The following is a 14,450-nucleotide window of genomic DNA, read 5'->3' as shown; positions in this document are numbered from 1 at the left end:
ACTGAGAGACTGGGCCGATGTGAGTGTGTAGTACTGAAACACTGGGGGCTGATGTGAGTGTGTAATACTGAGAGACTGGGGGCCGATGTGAGTGTGTAGTACTGAGAGACTGGGCCGATGTGAGTGTGTAGTACTGAGAGACTGGGGGCTGATGTGACTGTGTAATACTGAGAGACTGTAGGCTGATGTGAGTGTGTAGTACTGAGAGACTGGGGGCTGATGTGACTGTGTAATACTGAGAGACTGGGGGCTGATGTGAGTGTGTAGTACTGAGACACTGGGCGAGTGTAAGTGTGTAGTACTGAGAGATTGGGCCGATGTGAGTGTGTAATACTGAGAGACTGGGGGTTGATGTGAGTGTGTAGTACTGAGAGCCTGGGGGCCGTTCTGAGTGTGTAGTACTGAGAGACTGGGCCGATGTCAGTGTGTAATACTGAGAGACTGGGGTCCGTTGTGAGTGTGTAGTACTGAGAGACTGGGCCGATGTGAGTGTGTAATACTGAGAGACTGGGGGCTGATGTGAGTGTGTAGTACTGAGGGACTGAGCCGATGTGAGTGTGTAATACTGAGAGACTTGCGGCTGATGTGAGTGTGTAATACTGAGAGACTGGGGCCGATGTGAGTGTGTAGTACTGAGAGACTGGCCGATGTCAGTGTGTAATACTGAGAGACTGGGGTCCGTTGTGAGTGTGTGGTACTGAGAGACTGGGCCGATGTGACTGTGTAGTACTGAGAGACTGGGGGCTGATGTGAGTGTGTGATACTGAGAGACTGGAGGCTGATGTGAGTGTGTAGTACTGAGGGACTTGGCCGATGTGAGTGTGTAGTACTGAGAGACTGGGGGCTGATGTGTGTGTACAGTACTGAGAGAATGGGGGCTGATGTGAGTGTGTGGTACTGAGAGACTGGGGGCCGATGTGAGTGTGTAATACTGAGCGACTGGGGGCTGATGTGAGTGTGTAATACTGAGAGACTGGGGGTTGATGTGAGTGTGTTGTACTGAGAGGCCGGGGGGTTGATGTGAGTGTGTAGTACTGAGAGACTGGGCCGGTGTGAGCGTGTAGTACTGAGAGACTGGGGACTGATGTGAGTGTGTAGTACTGAGAGACTGGGCCGATGTGAGTGTGTAGTACTGAGAGACTGGGGGCTGATGTGAGTGTTTAGTACTGAGAGACTGGGCCGATGTGAGTGTGTAGTACTGAAAGACTGGGGGCTGATGTGAGTGTGTAATACTGAGAGACTGGGGGCCAATGTGAGTGTGTAGTACTGAGAGACTGGGCCGATGTGAGTGTGTAGTACTGAGAGACTGGGGGCTGATGTGACTGTGTAATATTGAGAGACTTGGGGCTGATGTGAGTGTGTAGTATTGAGACACTGGGCGAGTGTAAGTGTGTAGTACTGAGAGACTGGGCCGATGTGAGTGTGTAATACTGAGAGACTGGGGGTTGATGTGAGTGTGTTGTACTGAGAGACTGGGGGCTGATGTGAGTGTGTTGTACTGAGGGACTGGGCCGATGTGAGTGTGTAATACTGAGAGACTGGCGGCTGATGTGAGTGTGTAATACTGAGAGACTGGGGCCGATGTGAGTGTGTAGTACTGAGAGACTGGGGGCCGTTCTGAGTGTGTAGTACTGAGAGACTGGGCCGATGTCAGTGTGTAATACTGAGAGACTGGGGTCCGTTGTGAGTGTGTAGTACTGAGAGACTTGGCCGATGTGAGTGTGTAGTACTGAGAGACTGGGGGCTGATGTGAGTGTGTAATACTGAGAGACTGGAGGCTGATGTGAGTGTGTAGTACTGAGGGACTTGGCCGATGTGAGTGTGCAGGACTCAGAGACTGGGGGCTGATGTGTGTGTACAGTACTGAGAGAATGGGGGCTGATGTGAGTGTGTGGTACTGAGGGACTGGGGGCCGATGTGAGTGTGTAATACTGAGAGACTGGGGGCTGATGTGAGTGTGTAATACTGAGAGACTGGGGGTTGATGTGAGTGTGCTGTACTGAGAGGCCGGGGGGTTGATGTGAGTGTTTAGTACTGAGAGACTGGGCCGATGTGAGTGTGTAATACTGAGAGACTGGGGGCTGATGTGAGTGTGTAGTACTGAGAGACTGGGCCGATGTGAGTGTGTAGTACTGAGAGACTGGGGACTGATGTGAGTGTTCAGTACTGAGAGACTGGTCCGATGTGAGTGTGTAGTACTGAGAGACTGGGCCGATGTGAGCGTGTAGTACTGAGAGACTGGGGGCTGATGTGATTCTGTAATACTGAGAGACTGGGGGCCGATGTGAGTGTGTAATACTGAGAGACTGGTGGCTGATGTGAGTGTGTAGTACTGAGAGACTGGGGGCCATTGTGAGTGTGTAGTACTGAGAGACTGGGGGCTGATGTAAGTGTGTAGTACTGAGAGACTGGGCCGGTGTGAGCGTGTAGTACTGAGAGACTGGGGACTGATGTGACTGTGTAATACTGAGAGACTGGGGGCTGATGTGAGTGTGTAGTACTGAGAGACTGGGGGCTGATGTGAGTGTGTAGTACTGAGAGACTGGGCTGATGTGAGTGTGTAATACTGAGAGACTGGGGGCCGATGTGAGTGTGTAGTACTGAGAGACTGGCGGCTGATGTGAGTGTGTAATACTGAGAGACTGGGGCCGATGTGAGTGTGTAGTACTGAGAGACTGGGGGCCGTTCTGAGTGTGTAGTACTGAGAGACTGGGCCGATGTCAGTGTGTAATACTGAGAGACTGGGGTCCGTTGTGAGTGTGTAGTACTGAGAGACTGGGCCGATGTGAGTGTGTAGTACTGAGAGACTGGGGGCTGATGTGAGTGTGTAATACTGAGAGACTGGAGGCTGATGTGAGTGTGTAGTACTGAGGGACTTGGCCGATGTGAGTGTGTAGGACTCAGAGACTGGGGGCTGATGTGTGTGTACAGTACTGAGAGAATGGGGGCTGATGTGAGTGTGTGGTACTGAGAGACTGGGGGCCGATGTGAGTGTGTAATACTGAGAGACTGGGGGCTGATGTGAGTGTGTAATACTGAGAGACTGGGGGTTGATGTGAGTGTGCTGTACTGAGAGGCCGGGGGGTTGATGTGAGTGTTTAGTACTGAGAGACTGGGCCGATGTGAGTGTGTAATACTGAGAGACTGGGGGCTGATGTGAGTGTGTAGTACTGAGAGACTGGGCCGATGTGAGTGTGTAGTACTGAGAGACTGGGGACTGATGTGAGTGTTCAGTACTGAGAGACTGGTCCGATGTGAGTGTGTAGTACTGAGAGACTGGGCCGATGTGAGCGTGTAGTACTGAGAGACTGGGGGCTGATGTGATTCTGTAATACTGAGAGACTGGGGGCCGATGTGAGTGTGTAATACTGAGAGACTGGTGGCTGATGTGAGTGTGTAGTACTGAGAGACTGGGGGCCATTGTGAGTGTGTAGTACTGAGAGACTGGGGGCTGATGTAAGTGTGTAGTACTGAGAGACTGGGCCGGTGTGAGCGTGTAGTACTGAGAGACTGGGGACTGATGTGACTGTGTAATACTGAGAGACTGGGGGCTGATGTGAGTGTGTAGTACTGAGAGACTGGGGGCTGATGTGAGTGTGTAGTACTGAGAGACTGGGCTGATGTGAGTGTGTAATACTGAGAGACTGGGGGCCGATGTGAGTGTGTAGTACTGAGAGACTGGGCCGATGTGAGTGTGTAGTACTGAGAGACTGGGGGCTGATGTGACTGTGTAATACTGAGAGACTGGGGGCTGATGTGAGTGTGTAGTACTGACAGACTGGGGGCTGATGTGAGTGTGTAGTACTGAGAGACTGGGCTGATGTGAGTGTGTAATACTGAGAGACTGGGGGCCGATGTGAGTGTGTAGTACTGAGAGACTGGGCCGATGTGAGTGTGTAGTACTGAGAGACTGGGGGCTGATGTGACTGTGTAATACTGAGAGACTGGGGGCTGATGTGAGTGTGTAGTACTGAGAGACTGGGCCGATGTGAGTGTGTAGTACTGAGAGACTGGGGGCTGATGTGAGTGTGTAGTACTGAGAGACTGGGCTGATGTGAGTGTGTAGTACTGAGAGACTGGGCCGGTGTGAGCGTGTAGTACTGAGAGACTGGGGACTGATGTGACTGTGTAATACTGAGAGACTGGGGGCCGATGTGAGTGTGTAGTACTGAGAGACTGGGGGCCGATGTGAGTGTGTAGTACTGAGAGACTGGGCCGATGTGAGTGTGTAGTACTGAGAGACTGGGCCGATGTGAGTGTGTAGTACTGAGAGACTGGGCCGATGTGAGTGTGTAGTACTGAGAGACTGGGGGCTGATGTGAGTGTGTAGTACTGAGAGTCTGGGCCGATGTGAGTGTGTAGTACTGAAAGACTGGGGGCTGATGTGAGTGTGTAATACTGAGAGACTGGGGGCCGATGTGAGTGTGTAGTACTGAGAGACTGGGCCGATGTGAGTGTGTAGTACTGAGAGACTGGGGGCTGATGTGACTGTGTAATACTGAGAGACTGGGGGCTGATGTGAGTGTGTAGTACTGAGAGACTGGGCCGATGTGAGTGTTTAGTACTGAGAGACTGGGGGCTGATGTGACTGTGTAATACTGAGAGACTGGGGGCTGATGTGAGTGTGTAGTACTTAGAGACTGGGGGCTGATGTGAGTGTGTAGTACTGAGAGACTGGGCCGATGTGAGTGTGTAGTACTGAGAGACTGGGGGCTGATGTGAGTGTGTAGTACTTAGAGACTGGGGGCTGATGTGAGTGTGTAGTACTGACAGACTGGGCCGATGTGAGTGTGTTCTACTGAGAGACTGGGCCGATGTGAGTGTGTAGTATTGAGACACTGGGCGAGTGTAAGTGTGTAGTACTGAGAGACTGGGCCGATGTGAGTGTGTAATACTGAGAGACTGGGGGTTGATGTGAGTGTGTAGTACTGAGAGACTGGGGGCCGTTCTGAGTGTGTAGTACTGAGAGACTGGGCCGATGTCAGTGTGTAATACTGAGAGACTGGGGTCCGTTGTGAGTGTGTAGTACTGAGAGACTGGGCCGATGTGAGTGTGTAATACTGAGAGACTGGGGGCTGATGTGAGTGTGTAGTACTGAGGGACTGAGCCGATGTGAGTGTGTAATACTGAGAGACTTGCGGCTGATGTGAGTGTGTAATACTGAGAGACTGGGGCCGATGTGAGTGTGTAGTACTGAGAGACTGGGCCGATGTCAGTGTGTAATACTGAGAGACTGGGGTCCGTTGTGAGTGTGTGGTACTGAGAGACTGGGCCGATGTGACTGTGTAGTACTGAGAGACTGGGGGCTGATGTGAGTGTGTGATACTGAGAGACTGGAGGCTGATGTGAGTGTGTAGTACTGAGGGACTTGGCCGATGTGAGTGTGTATTACTGAGAGACTGGGGGCTGATGTGTGTGTACTGTACTGAGACAATGGGGGCTGATGTGAGTGTGTGGTACTGAGAGACTGGGGGCCGATGTGAGTGTGTAATACTGAGCGACTGGGGCCTGATGTGAGTGTGTAGTACTGAGAGACTGGGCCGATGTGAGTGTGTAGTACTGAGAGACTGGGGGCTGATGTGAGTGTGTAGTACTGAGAGACTGGGCTGATGTGAGTGTGTAGTACTGAGAGACTGGGCCGGTGTGAGCGTGTAGTACTGAGAGACTGGGGTCTGATGTGACTGTGTAATACTGAGAGACTGGGGGCCGATGTGAGTGTGTAGTACTGAGAGACTGGGGGCCGATGTGAGTGTGTAGTACTGAGAGACTGGGCCGATGTGAGTGTGTAGTACTGAGAGACTGGGCCGATGTGAGTGTGTAGTACTGAGAGACTGGGCCGATGTGAGTGTGTAGTACTGAGAGACTGGGGGCTGATGTGAGTGTGTAGTACTGAGAGACTGGGCCGATGTGAGTGTGTAGTACTGAAAGACTGGGGGCTGATGTGAGTGTGTAATACTGAGAGACTGGGGGCCGATGTGAGTGTGTAGTACTGAGAGACTGGGCCGATGTGAGTGTGTAGTACTGAGAGACTGGGGGCTGATGTGACTGTGTAATACTGAGAGACTGTAGGCTGATGTGAGTGTGTAGTACTGAGAGACTGGGGGCTGATGTGACTGTGTAATACTGAGAGACTGGGGGCTGATGTGAGTGTGTAGTACTGAGACACTGGGCGAGTGTAAGTGTGTAGTACTGAGAGACTGGGCCGATGTGAGTGTGTAATACTGAGAGACTGGGGGTTGATGTGAGTGTGTAGTACTGAGAGCCTGGGGGCCGTTCTGAGTGTGTAGTACTGAGAGACTGGGCCGATGTCAGTGTGTAATACTGAGAGACTGGGGTCCGTTGTGAGTGTGTAGTACTGAGAGACTGGGCCGATATGAGTGTGTAATACTGAGAGACTGGGGGCTGATGTGAGTGTGTAGTACTGAGGGACTGAGCCGATGTGAGTGTGTAATACTGAGAGACTTGCGGCTGATGTGAGTGTGTAATACTGAGAGACTGGGGCCGATGTGAGTGTGTAGTACTGAGAGACTGGCCGATGTCAGTGTGTAATACTGAGAGACTGGGGTCCGTTGTGAGTGTGTGGTACTGAGAGACTGGGCCGATGTGACTGTGTAGTACTGAGAGACTGGGGGCTGATGTGAGTGTGTGATACTGAGAGACTGGAGGCTGATGTGAGTGTGTAGTACTGAGGGACTTGGCCGATGTGAGTGTGTAGTACTGAGAGACTGGGGGCTGATGTGTGTGTACAGTACTGAGAGAATGGGGGCTGATGTGAGTGTGTGGTACTGAGAGACTGGGGGCCGATGTGAGTGTGTAATACTGAGCGACTGGGGGCTGATGTGAGTGTGTAATACTGAGAGACTGGGGGTTGATGTGAGTGTGTTGTACTGAGAGGCCGGGGGGTTGATGTGAGTGTGTAGTACTGAGAGACTGGGCCGGTGTGAGCGTGTAGTACTGAGAGACTGGGGACTGATGTGAGTGTGTAGTACTGAGAGACTGGGCCGATGTGAGTGTGTAGTACTGAGAGACTGGGGGCTGATGTGAGTGTTTAGTACTGAGAGACTGGGCCGATGTGAGTGTGTAGTACTGAAAGACTGGGGGCTGATGTGAGTGTGTAATACTGAGGGACTGGGGGCCAATGTGAGTGTGTAGTACTGAGAGACTGGGCCGATGTGAGTGTGTAGTACTGAGAGACTGGGGGCTGATGTGACTGTGTAATACTGAGAGACTTGGGGCTGATGTGAGTGTGTAGTATTGAGACACTGGGCGAGTGTAAGTGTGTAGTACTGAGAGACTGGGCCGATGTGAGTGTGTAATACTGAGAGACTGGGGGCCGATGTGAGTGTGTAGTACTGAGAGACTGGGCCGATGTGAGTGTGTAGTACTGAGAGACTGGGGGCTGATGTGACTGTGTAATACTGAGAGACTGGGGGCTGATGTGAGTGTGTAGTACTGACAGACTGGGGGCTGATGTGAGTGTGTAGTACTGAGAGACTGGGCTGATGTGAGTGTGTAATACTGAGAGACTGGGGGCCGATGTGAGTGTGTAGTACTGAGAGACTGGGCCGATGTGAGTGTGTAGTACTGAGAGACTGGGGGCTGATGTGACTGTGTAATACTGAGAGACTGGGGGCTGATGTGAGTGTGTAGTACTGAGAGACTGGGCCGATGTGAGTGTGTAGTACTGAGAGACTGGGGGCTGATGTGAGTGTGTAGTACTGAGAGACTGGGCTGATGTGAGTGTGTAGTACTGAGAGACTGGGCCGGTGTGAGCGTGTAGTACTGAGAGACTGGGGACTGATGTGACTGTGTAATACTGAGAGACTGGGGGCCGATGTGAGTGTGTAGTACTGAGAGACTGGGCCGATGTGAGTGTGTAGTACTGAGAGACTGGGCCGATGTGAGTGTGTAGTACTGAGAGACTGGGCCGATGTGAGTGTGTAGTACTGAGAGACTGGGGGCTGATGTGAGTGTGTAGTACTGAGAGTCTGGGCCGATGTGAGTGTGTAGTACTGAAAGACTGGGGGCTGATGTGAGTGTGTAATACTGAGAGACTGGGGGCCGATGTGAGTGTGTAGTACTGAGAGACTGGGCCGATGTGAGTGTGTAGTACTGAGAGACTGGGGGCTGATGTGACTGTGTAATACTGAGAGACTGGGGGCTGATGTGAGTGTGTAGTACTGAGAGACTGGGCCGATGTGAGTGTTTAGTACTGAGAGACTGGGGGCTGATGTGACTGTGTAATACTGAGAGACTGGGGGCTGATGTGAGTGTGTAGTACTTAGAGACTGGGGGCTGATGTGAGTGTGTAGTACTGAGAGACTGGGCCGATGTGAGTGTGTAGTACTGAGAGACTGGGGGCTGATGTGAGTGTGTAGTACTTAGAGACTGGGGGCTGATGTGAGTGTGTAGTACTGACAGACTGGGCCGATGTGAGTGTGTTCTACTGAGAGACTGGGCCGATGTGAGTGTGTAGTATTGAGACACTGGGCGAGTGTAAGTGTGTAGTACTGAGAGACTGGGCCGATGTGAGTGTGTAATACTGAGAGACTGGGGGTTGATGTGAGTGTGTAGTACTGAGAGACTGGGGGCCGTTCTGAGTGTGTAGTACTGAGAGACTGGGCCGATGTCAGTGTGTAATACTGAGAGACTGGGGTCCGTTGTGAGTGTGTAGTACTGAGAGACTGGGCCGATGTGAGTGTGTAATACTGAGAGACTGGGGGCTGATGTGAGTGTGTAGTACTGAGGGACTGAGCCGATGTGAGTCTGTAATACTGAGAGACTTGCGGCTGATGTGAGTGTGTAATACTGAGAGACTGGGGCCGATGTGAGTGTGTAGTACTGAGAGACTGGGCCGATGTCAGTGTGTAATACTGAGAGACTGGGGTCCGTTGTGAGTGTGTGGTACTGAGAGACTGGGCCGATGTGACTGTGTAGTACTGAGAGACTGGGGGCTGATGTGAGTGTGTGATACTGAGAGACTGGAGGCTGATGTGAGTGTGTAGTACTGAGGGACTTGGCCGATGTGAGTGTGTATTACTGAGAGACTGGGGGCTGATGTGTGTGTACAGTACTGAGACAATGGGGGCTGATGTGAGTGTGTGGTACTGAGAGACTGGGGGCCGATGTGAGTGTGTAATACTGAGCGACTGGGGGCTGATGTGAGTGTGTAGTACTGAGAGACTGGGCCGATGTGAGTGTGTAGTACTGAGAGACTGGGGGCTGATGTGAGTGTGTAGTACTGAGAGACTGGGCTGATGTGAGTGTGTAGTACTGAGAGACTGGGCCGGTGTGAGCGTGTAGTACTGAGAGACTGGGGTCTGATGTGACTGTGTAATACTGAGAGACTGGGGGCCGATGTGAGTGTGTAGTACTGAGAGACTGGGGGCCGATGTGAGTGTGTAGTACTGAGAGACTGGGCCGATGTGAGTGTGTAGTACTGAGAGACTGGGCCGATGTGAGTGTGTAGTACTGAGAGACTGGGCCGATGTGAGTGTGTAGTACTGAGAGACTGGGGGCTGATGTGAGTGTGTAGTACTGAGAGACTGGGCCGATGTGAGTGTGTAGTACTGAAAGACTGGGGGCTGATGTGAGTGTGTAATACTGAGAGACTGGGGGCCGATGTGAGTGTGTAGTACTGAGAGACTGGGCCGATGTGAGTGTGTAGTACTGAGAGACTGGGGGCTGATGTGACTGTGTAATACTGAGAGACTGTAGGCTGATGTGAGTGTGTAGTACTGAGAGACTGGGGGCTGATGTGACTGTGTAATACTGAGAGACTGGGGGCTGATGTGAGTGTGTAGTACTGAGACACTGGGCGAGTGTAAGTGTGTAGTACTGAGAGACTGGGCCGATGTGAGTGTGTAATACTGAGAGACTGGGGGTTGATGTGAGTGTGTAGTACTGAGAGCCTGGGGGCCGTTCTGAGTGTGTAGTACTGAGAGACTGGGCCGATGTCAGTGTGTAATACTGAGAGACTGGGGTCCGTTGTGAGTGTGTAGTACTGAGAGACTGGGCCGATGTGAGTGTGTAATACTGAGAGACTGGGGGCTGATGTGAGTGTGTAGTACTGAGGGACTGAGCCGATGTGAGTGTGTAATACTGAGAGACTTGCGGCTGATGTGAGTGTGTAATACTGAGAGACTGGGGCCGATGTGAGTGTGTAGTACTGAGAGACTGGCCGATGTCAGTGTGTAATACTGAGAGACTGGGGTCCGTTGTGAGTGTGTGGTACTGAGAGACTGGGCCGATGTGACTGTGTAGTACTGAGAGACTGGGGGCTGATGTGAGTGTGTGATACTGAGAGACTGGAGGCTGATGTGAGTGTGTAGTACTGAGGGACTTGGCCGATGTGAGTGTGTAGTACTGAGAGACTGGGGGCTGATGTGTGTGTACAGTACTGAGAGAATGGTGGCTGATGTGAGTGTGTGGTACTGAGAGACTGGGGGCCGATGTGAGTGTGTAATACTGAGCGACTGGGGGCTGATGTGAGTGTGTAATACTGAGAGACTGGGGGTTGATGTGAGTGTGTTGTACTGAGAGGCCGGGGGGTTGATGTGAGTGTGTAGTACTGAGAGACTGGGCCGGTGTGAGCGTGTAGTACTGAGAGACTGGGGACTGATGTGAGTGTGTAGTACTGAGAGACTGGGCCGATGTGAGTGTGTAGTACTGAGAGACTGGGGGCTGATGTGAGTGTTTAGTACTGAGAGACTGGGCCGATGTGAGTGTGTAGTACTGAAAGACTGGGGGCTGATGTGAGTGTGTAATACTGAGGGACTGGGGGCCAATGTGAGTGTGTAGTACTGAGAGACTGGGCCGATGTGAGTGTGTAGTACTGAGAGACTGGGGGCTGATGTGACTGTGTAATACTGAGAGACTTGGGGCTGATGTGAGTGTGTAGTATTGAGACACTGGGCGAGTGTAAGTGTGTAGTACTGAGAGACTGGGCCGATGTGAGTGTGTAATACTGAGAGACTGGGGGTTGATGTGAGTGTGTTGTACTGAGAGACTGGGGGCTGATGTGAGTGTGTTGTACTGAGGGACTGGGCCGATGTGAGTGTGTAATACTGTGAGACTGGCGGCTGATGTGAGTGTGTAATACTGAGAGACTGGGGCCGATGTGAGTGTGTAGTACTGAGAGACTGGGGGCCGTTCTGAGTGTGTAGTACTGAGAGACTGGGCCGATGTCAGTGTGTAATACTGAGAGACTGGGGTCCGTTGTGAGTGTGTAGTACTGAGAGACTGGGCCGATGTGAGTGTGTAGTACTGAGAGACTGGGGGCTGATGTGAGTGTGTAATACTGAGAGACTGGAGGCTGATGTGAGTGTGTAGTACTGAGGGACTTGGCCGATGTGAGTGTGTAGGACTCAGAGACTGGGGGCTGATGTGTGTGTACAGTACTGAGAGAATGGGGGCTGATGTGAGTGTGTGGTACTGAGAGACTGGGGGCCGATGTGAGTGTGTAATACTGAGAGACTGGGGGCTGATGTGAGTGTGTAATACTGAGAGACTGGGGGTTGATGTGAGTGTGCTGTACTGAGAGGCCGGGGGGTTGATGTGAGTGTTTAGTACTGAGAGACTGGGCCGATGTGAGTGTGTAATACTGAGAGACTGGGGGCTGATGTGAGTGTGTAGTACTGAGAGACTGGGCCGATGTGAGTGTGTAGTACTGAGAGACTGGGGACTGATGTGAGTGTTCAGTACTGAGAGACTGGTCCGATGTGAGTGTGTAGTACTGAGAGACTGGGCCGATGTGAGCGTGTAGTACTGAGAGACTGGGGGCTGATGTGATTCTGTAATACTGAGAGACTGGGGGCCGATGTGAGTGTGTAATACTGAGAGACTGGTGGCTGATGTGAGTGTGTAGTACTGAGAGACTGGGGGCCATTGTGAGTGTGTAGTACTGAGAAACTGGGGGCTGATGTAAGTGTGTAGTACTGAGAGACTGGGCCGGTGTGAGCGTGTAGTACTGAGAGACTGGGGACTGATGTGACTGTGTAATACTGAGAGACTGGGGGCTGATGTGAGTGTGTAGTACTGAGAGACTGGGGGCTGATGTGAGTGTGTAGTACTGAGAGACTGGGCTGATGTGAGTGTGTAATACTGAGAGACTGGGGGCCGATGTGAGTGTGTAGTACTGAGAGACTGGGCCGATGTGAGTGTGTAGTACTGAGAGACTGGGGGCTGATGTGACTGTGTAATACTGAGAGACTGGGGGCTGATGTGAGTGTGTAGTACTGACAGACTGGGGGCTGATGTGAGTGTGTAGTACTGAGAGACTGGGCTGATGTGAGTGTGTAATACTGAGAGACTGGGGGCCGATGTGAGTGTGTAGTACTGAGAGACTGGGCCGATGTGAGTGTGTAGTACTGAGAGACTGGGGGCTGATGTGACTGTGTAATACTGAGAGACTGGGGGCTGATGTGAGTGTGTAGTACTGAGAGACTGGGCCGATGTGAGTGTGTAGTACTGAGAGACTGGGGGCTGATGTGAGTGTGTAGTACTGAGAGACTGGGCTGATGTGAGTGTGTAGTACTGAGAGACTGGGCCGGTGTGAGCGTGTAGTACTGAGAGACTGGGGACTGATGTGACTGTGTAATACTGAGAGACTGGGGGCCGATGTGAGTGTGTAGTACTGAGAGACTGGGGGCCGATGTGAGTGTGTAGGACTGAGAGACTGGGCCGATGTGAGTGTGTAGTACTGAGAGACTGGGCCGATGTGAGTGTGTAGTACTGAGAGACTGGGCCGATGTGAGTGTGTAGTACTGAGAGACTGGGGGCTGATGTGAGTGTGTAGTACTGAGAGTCTGGGCCGATGTGAGTGTGTAGTACTGAAAGACTGGGGGCTGATGTGAGTGTGTAATACTGAGAGACTGGGGGCCGATGTGAGTGTGTAGTACTGAGAGACTGGGCCGATGTGAGTGTGTAGTACTGAGAGACTGGGGGCTGATGTGACTGTGTAATACTGAGAGACTGGGGGCTGATGTGAGTGTGTAGTACTGAGAGACTGGGCCGATGTGAGTGTTTAGTACTGAGAGACTGGGGGCTGATGTGACTGTGTAATACTGAGAGACTGGGGGCTGATGTGAGTGTGTAGTACTTAGAGACTGGGGGCTGATGTGAGTGTGTAGTACTGAGAGACTGGGCCGATGTGAGTGTGTAGTACTGAGAGACTGGGGGCTGATGTGAGTGTGTAGTACTTAGAGACTGGGGGCTGATGTGAGTGTGTAGTACTGAGAGACTGGGCCGATGTGAGTGTGTTCTACTGAGAGACTGGGCCGATGTGAGTGTGTAGTATTGAGACACTGGGCGAGTGTAAGTGTGTAGTACTGAGAGACTGGGCCGATGTGAGTGTGTAATACTGAGAGACTGGGGGTTGATGTGAGTGTGTAGTACTGAGAGACTGGGGGCCGTTCTGAGTGTGTAGTACTGAGAGACTGGGCCGATGTCAGTGTGTAATACTGAGAGACTGGGGTCCGTTGTGAGTGTGTAGTACTGAGAGACTGGGCCGATGTGAGTGTGTAATACTGAGAGACTGGGGGCTGATGTGAGTGTGTAGTACTGAGGGACTGAGCCGATGTGAGTGTGTAATACTGAGAGACTTGCGGCTGATGTGAGTGTGTAATACTGAGAGACTGGGGCCGATGTGAGTGTGTAGTACTGAGAGACTGGGCCGATGTCAGTGTGTAATACTGAGAGACTGGGGTCCGTTGTGAGTGTGTGGTACTGAGAGACTGGGCCGATGTGACTGTGTAGTACTGAGAGACTGGGGGCTGATGTGAGTGTGTGATACTGAGAGACTGGAGGCTGATGTGAGTGTGTAGTACTGAGGGACTTGGCCGATGTGAGTGTGTAGTACTGAGAGACTGGGGGCTGATGTGTGTGTACAGTACTGAGAGAATGGGGGCTGATGTGAGTGTGTGGTACTCAGAGACTGGGGGCCGATGTGAGTGTGTAATACTGAGCGACTGGGGGCCGATGTGAGTGTGTAGTACTGAGAGACTGGGCCGATGTGAGTGTGTAGTACTGAGAGACTGGGGGCTGATGTGAGTGTGTAGTACTGAGAGACTGGGCTGATGTGAGTGTGTTGTACTGAGAGACTGGGCCGGTGTGAGCGTGTAGTACTGAGAGACTGGGGTCTGATGTGACTATGTAATACTGAGAGACTGGGGGCCGATGTGAGTGTGTAGTACTGAGAGACTGGGGGCCGATGTGAGTGTGTAGTACTGAGAGACTGGGCCGATGTGAGTGTGTAGTACTGAGAGACTGGGCCGATGTGAGTGTGTAGTACTGAGAGACTGGGCCGATGTGAGTGTGTAGTACTGAGAGACTGGGGGCTGATGTGAGTGTGTAGTACTGAGAGACTGGGCCGATGTGAGTGTGTAGTACTGAAAGACTGGGGGCTGATGTGAGTGTGTAATACTGAGAGACTGGGGGCCGATGTGAGTGTG

The 14,450-nt window shown here is 52.1% G+C and overlaps 1 protein-coding gene across 1 annotated transcript in view; it reads left to right on the top strand.

Moving 5' to 3' along the window:
- Positions 1-14,450, top strand: part of LOC140212027 (annexin A7-like) — a 152,796-nt gene that overhangs the window by 77,746 nt on the left and 60,600 nt on the right. The window lies entirely within an intron of this gene.

The sequence above is a fragment of the Mobula birostris genome, chromosome 18 (assembly GCF_030028105.1).
Source record: "Mobula birostris isolate sMobBir1 chromosome 18, sMobBir1.hap1, whole genome shotgun sequence".
Lineage (NCBI taxonomy): Eukaryota > Metazoa > Chordata > Chondrichthyes > Myliobatiformes > Myliobatidae > Mobula > Mobula birostris.
This window is presented reverse-complemented; position numbering and strand designations above follow the sequence as displayed.